The following is a 6,726-nucleotide window of genomic DNA, read 5'->3' on the forward strand; positions in this document are numbered from 1 at the left end:
CACATTTAGTGGCAGAGTTTGGTGCACTGACAACATTTCAAAGGCATCTGAATGGGTGTATAGATAGGAAGACCTAGGGGAGATAAGGCACAAATATTGGCAGAGATGTATGGATTAATTTCGGTTATCTGTTCAACAAGGGCAAGTTGGATCGCGGGATTTGTTTCCATGCTCGACAACTCTGAGATGCTCCAGCCACCGGCAACGGTTTGAATACATCATTTGCGAAAAACGCATGATGTTTGTTACTTAAACAGCGAGTTTGGCTATTTTGTTTGGAGGGTGGATGGGCCTAACCGATCCAGAGATGAAAGTTTTCCGGATATTTGCTGCCAATGACCATTCTTCTAGACACTTTCCCAAGTTCACCGTCAAACAGTTTGGCTGAAGAAAAATATCTCACATATCGTATTACCCACTTTGCTCTCCAGCGAATCCAAAAACTAACAGCTCTTAACGTGGAACAGAATCAAAACTGAAAAGGCAGTACCATGATCAGACAAACCGAAGCTTAAGTGCTGTTTGTGAAGCACTGTGATTCGTCTCTAACATGAACTGCTCGCACTAATAACAGCGAGGCAATTCCAAACCTAGTGGAGATTTAGTGTATTGCCAAGTTGCTGTGGTTCTGTTCGCCAAGCTGGAAGATTTTGTTGTCCCAGAAAGTGCTCAAGTATAATAAAACAAAACAGAACAACAACGAAACATTAAAAGTGAACATTTCCAATTATATCCGTGATTAAATGAGGCCATCAATGTGCCGGTACCTCCATCTGATTGAGAGAGCCAATCACCTTTTTCCTTCACCAGGACATTAATGAAGGAAGTGAAAGAAGTATCGAAACTTTTCACATCACGATTGCCCACCTTTTCGCCACAGCATCAAAAAACGGCGAACAGATTCAATGCAGCGTCTTCTTTCGAAATAACGATGAAATAACTATATCTATTCACTTTCAGAGTAAACGAGGAACAATGCAAATTGTCTGGAATATGAATAACCAACAGAGACTACTTGGGTCCCAGATTCTACTGATGCACAGACTTTCATATGGAATGGTACCTTGGATGATCGCCCTACATCCAGAAATTTTCTGCCTGCCTTCTGTTTGCCCTGACACATTAATCTTATGCTGCTCTAATCGAATTTGTCGTTATTGCCATTTGTCCGTATTGCTACTCAGGATAGCTGGTCGTGGCAACTCGTGACTGCCACACAAATTCTTTGCCCAAATTGGATTGTCCCGCAACCTGATTCGCAGAACTCGAACTTCGCAACGACGATATGCCACGCGGCAAGTTAAAAAGCACGCTGCCATTTATTAAAGTAAGTTTCTGGGAACTGACAGCCAGATTATTCCTTACACTCGGAATTATGACAACACATAAACCAACAACCTCTCTCAGAGATAAGTGACCAATGCCCATCTTGTGCCGGACAAACGTAGTTGACAAGATGGCACGCAGGGACTGCACAGAAAACTATAGAGGAGAAGCAGACAGACGACCATCGAGCTGCATTCATGCAGTTCAGTTACCCTGTAAACCCCATGCACAGCTGTTCCTTGTAGGTATACACAGGGCACTGAGTGTCTCTGACTCCGGGACTTGGAACTCGAATTATATGACCGTCTGCAGCACTAGTTACTTCCTTGTGTGAGGTAACTCCCGATGGAACACATGTAAAATACGATAGCCCATTGAGAAATACATCCAAAATAGTACCCAAGAGACGTATTTCTCACGTAGCGCTCACGCTGGTGTCAGCGTTAGATGGGACTTCTTTGCCGTCTTTTACTGGGAAAAATCTCTTTCATTGTGAGCATCTGGAAAGACCAGTTCGTTCGACAGAAAAAGAAATGAATATGTCACTAACCTTTGATTGTTTCATGTCCAACAACATTCAGATCAATACCTCCCTTGCTTACCTCTGCTGGTCATGTTCGCAAAGAGATCTAGCAAATTGCCAATGTGATTTTCCTTTCAATCAGTAATTTTGACTCAGTTTGGCTGCAAATATCTTTTCCTAACTTTGTGCTTTTCTTCTTTTACATTGGTGTCTCGCACCTTACAATTGACAGCAGAGTTAGGAGAGGAGGTGGAAGCATTTAGCCCATCAAGTCAGCAACAGCTTTCAATGAGATCACGGCTGATTTGGTTAATGCTCAACTCTGCTTTTTAATCAGTACTCATGGCCAAGTGGTTAGGGTGATAGGTTAAAAATCCATTGGGGTTTCCCCGAGTAGGTCCGAATCCTGCTGACTCCGCTATGAATGACTTGCTGCTGGGCGAATTTGCGCACAAAGTCAAAAAACTATTTTCCAAACCAGGCCGGTAATTTAATTAGACATTGGAACTCGAGTTCTTCATCAGAATTGTTCCATATTTAAAACATTATCTCTGTTTCTCTTTCCAGATACACTGCTCGACACATCGGGTTTCTGTAGTTGTTATTGAACGTACTGAGCAGAAGTGCTGCTTTTCATTAGATTCCTTTAATCCCTATCCTTTGTTCACTGACTCGAGTCAGTGGCAACACTTCCTCCTGCTCGTCAAAGTGCTCATTCCCCACCGCTCCCTCTCCCATCATTACAAACAACCGCAGGAAATTGCCACTTAACCATCTTTGTTCCAAAATTAAACTCAACAGCCTCGGGAATCTCTCCACCAAACGGGACTTCTCATCACTGGACATGGTGCAGACCAGAGGTTTCTGAAGCTTCACTGTTAAAATATTGTCAATTGGCAGTTGGAAAAATGTTAAGGAGCCAAACCAATCCAGGCACGAGCTTTGGGAATCTTGAGAAACTCTTTGGGAAGTGGAATCAGAGGAGAATGCAGAAGGGTGAACTGTCGGACCGAGCAGAGGCCAAAATATTGACTCTGATGTTGTCGGGACAGGAACTGGTCTGAGACATTGAAAGAATTCTCGCCCCTGTACATGGGGAATAGAAACTTCATCTGGACTCTGCGACAATGAAAATCTCTGGAACACACAAGACACTGAGAGGCAAAAAGGGAGATTATCCCTGATGGAGGTGAGCTGGTTCCCAGTGACATGGGTGTGTCTGTCCTGGGGGTAGCAGACTATTAAAATGTCTCCATAATGAATGGTTCAGTCTTTCATTTGGAAAAGTAAAACTGATAGAGGACAGTAGTCTTTCAGGGAATGGCACATTGAATTTGGAATTCAGTCACGGACTGCTTTAGAGGATCGTCGAATTTGTTAGGTTGGAAGTTTCAGCGCATTCGACTGTAAACTGAAACGTCGTTGTGGAACATAGTAAAGAATCTTTCCGTTGAATTACCAGGATCTGGTATTGATTGATGGGGCCACAGCAGGCGGCAGGACGTGGTAACACGAAATAAAAATGCGCTGAGCTCAAACACAAGAAGCATGCTCTTTCGGTGTGGTGGATCAACAATACATCATTTCAAAGAAGTTTAAGCAACGATCCTTCAATGTACAGGACATGCAACGCCAGGATTTGACACCATACTAGTCTCCTGATTACCAGGCGCTTTAACTAATTCATCAACGGTGTTAGCGCAGACAATTCTGTTCATATCCATGTGTGCATTTAATTAGCTGTTCAATCACAGTAACTTGGACATTTGTTACTTTATTAAAGTTGTTCCATAAGAATTTAAACTAACCTCTGCTGATACAGAAAAGAAACTTCACACCTGGACATTCTCCAGTGCAAAAGCACAGAAAGAGCCAATCTCGTATTGCGTTCATTTCAAACTGATATATTAATCTGTTTAAGACGACAGGATAAAGAAGATACGTTCATCCTCTCGGGGCCCATTAACCACGTTAATATGCACAGAGGGAATATAACGCCAAGAGAACAGTATCATTGTGGTGAATTGCTCAGCAGTGTTATGTAAGTCAGTGTAAACAGTGGCCAGTATGGGCTGATCCATTAATACCAACAGTGAGCCTTGCATCACCACTTCCTCTCTCACTTACAGCCTCACGCCCTCCAGTCATCATTGCCTTTCACTTTATTCAACCGCCCTGCTCCACTACTCCCTTCTCCCAATTGCTTGCGGGCGTCCACATAGAACCTGCAGATGTTCGAAACTCATTCGTGGCGTATAGACGTCACTCAATGGCATTGGATTCACTGCCCATCCCTAATTACTCCAGTGATTGAGATGAAGAGCTACTGTACAGAAACTTCAGCGAACTTAACATAGAGGTACAGCCAAGATGCGGTTAGCGATGGAGTTCCAGGATTTAGGAATAGCCAGATACTTCCAACTCAGAAAGGCGAGATCCCTGATAGGTGACTTGCGGTCACAGTTTTCTCTTATTTCTGCTGCTATTGTCCTTAGAGATTGATATAAACAATCTCAGGATTGATTCTGGCAACCAAAATAAAAACCCTGCATCTACTGTCGTTTGTGGAAGTGAGGTCCAAACCTCTCCCAAATATTGTGTGTAAAAGTGCTCACTAACATCTGTCCTGAACCTCATTTTCAGACTCATGCAGAATCCACAGCGAACTGAAAAAGTTTATCGCTTCATTTTAGTGTCTTGCATTACTTCTCTCAGGTCACCACTTAACATTCAAAGTTGTCGCAAAAACAGGCTTCACTTGTATATCAGAAACAGAAATGGCTCAGCATGTCTTCCATCATCTGTGGGATAGCAAGAGTTAATGTTTCACTTCCGTTTACCATTCTTTGCAACTGACTTGCCTGATTTCTTATCATACCTACAAACGGCATGAAACCGGAACGGATAACAGAACACAGAGATGAGGAAGTTCTGCATTTGCAGTGACATCGGGAGCCTCTATCACTGGAGAATTGTAAGGAGACGACTGCTCAGTGAACTGATATCGCTCTTTCTGTGTTTAAATAAGGGTTTGATGCATTTTTTTTGTGCGACGTTATCTCTCCCTTCAGGCAACTGACATGCTCCTTGTTTGAAAATCTGAGTTGATGCATCACCAAAAGTGTTGCATTGTACTGTGTGTAAGCAGCTTGTGGAGACTGAGACTGTCGCATTGCTCACATTTTTTTTTTTTTTTTAAATTCAAATTTCTGAGAAATGAAGAAGCTTAATAACAAGCTTAATCCCAGTTTTGGAGAAGAATTGCTCGTCAGTAAATGATAATCAGCTCACATGAAGATATTCCAGAATTGATATCAGATACCTAATTCAAACCCTGCAACGATAGATGTTATGAATTCTAAGTTGAAATTCTATGTCTAATGCCTTTAACCCATTACAACCTACCATGGAATATCCCTTCCGATTCGCCTCTACCCCTTAGGGAAGTAAAGCTGCTATTCTTATTTGCTCCAAGATACATGTGACTGCAGACGCACAGAAACTGGATTGGTTGTGGCAGGTCAGTTATCTAAACTCCAGGACCTCACTTCAGGAATTATTCAAGGTTCTATTCGTTAATAAATGTCCAGAGTTCAGCCGCATTCTTAACTCCTCAACTCCTGAAGCATTCCATTTCACAATGCAGCATAATTCTGGCAATATGAAGGCCTGGGCAAACAAGTGAAATGAATTTCACACATCCTGATTAAGATAATCTAATCAACACCTCTGGAAATTCACTGGTGTTGTCATTAACTAGTCTGGGAGTTACTACTAACCCCAAAATGAACTGTCCTCCCTCCATAAATAATGTGGCTATAAGAGCAGGCCAGATGGCAAGAAACCTGCCATCAGTCATGGGCTTTCTGACTCCAATCGCTTATCTAATACCGAGAAGGCTCACGTCAAGTGTGTGATGGAATACTCCCCGATTGACTGAACAAATCTATCGACAACATACCTCAAGATGTTGGACAGCGCCATTATGAAACATTCGTACAAAGGATAATGCTGCGGACATTTAATAACTGAAATGAAAGCAGAAAGTGCTGGAGAAGTTCAGCAACCCTAACAGCATACTTGGAGAGAAATACAGTTAACTTTTTGAGGCCAAAATGACTCTTCTTCAGAACAGTACTGAAGAGAGGACATGTAGGACAAGAAACATTCCTTCTCTGACACTTTTCACAGTTGCTACCAGGTCGGCTGAGTTTCTTCAGAACGTTCCATTCCATGGCAATTGAGTCAGTTCGATTGGCACTTTATGTATAATTTCAACCATTTCACCACTGTCGCAGCTTTTTGATTCATCAACAATTTCCATTTGACAGCACACTCCAACTCTATACTACTATCGTCCTAAAGACAGAGGAGGTAAACGAATGGGAAAATCATTAACTGCATGTTCCCTTCCAAGCTACTAACCATCACAATTGGATAGGTATTCCTTCAGTCAGTCTTTCACTGTCCCAGTGGATCAGAGGGTTGCTCTCCTCCCCCACTTCAAAACATCCAAATAGTTTAATGAACTATTCAAATAAACTTTGTCAAACTCAATTGTTAGAAGGCCAACACTTACTGGGAGGTGAGAAAGCCTTCACAAAAATGTAACGCTTAAGCTACAGAGTTAAGAGGAGCAGTTTGGAAATATGTATCCCTGTGTTCTTACAGCAGATTCATGTAATCAGACATTTGAGATAGGCTGAGTCAGCAACTTGCCATGAATAGAAATTTTTGAATTTGGTGATGCATTTTCACTGGAGCTATTTTCCAGCCATGATTCTGTTTCAATTAAATTTGCATAGTCGTCAATTCGAATTGAAATGAACACTTGCCAGTTAACTTTGACACAGATAATCAGCGTGAATCCACCATCA

Source organism: Chiloscyllium plagiosum, chromosome 8 (genome assembly GCF_004010195.1).
Source record: "Chiloscyllium plagiosum isolate BGI_BamShark_2017 chromosome 8, ASM401019v2, whole genome shotgun sequence".
Classification (NCBI taxonomy): Eukaryota; Metazoa; Chordata; class Chondrichthyes; order Orectolobiformes; family Hemiscylliidae; genus Chiloscyllium; species Chiloscyllium plagiosum.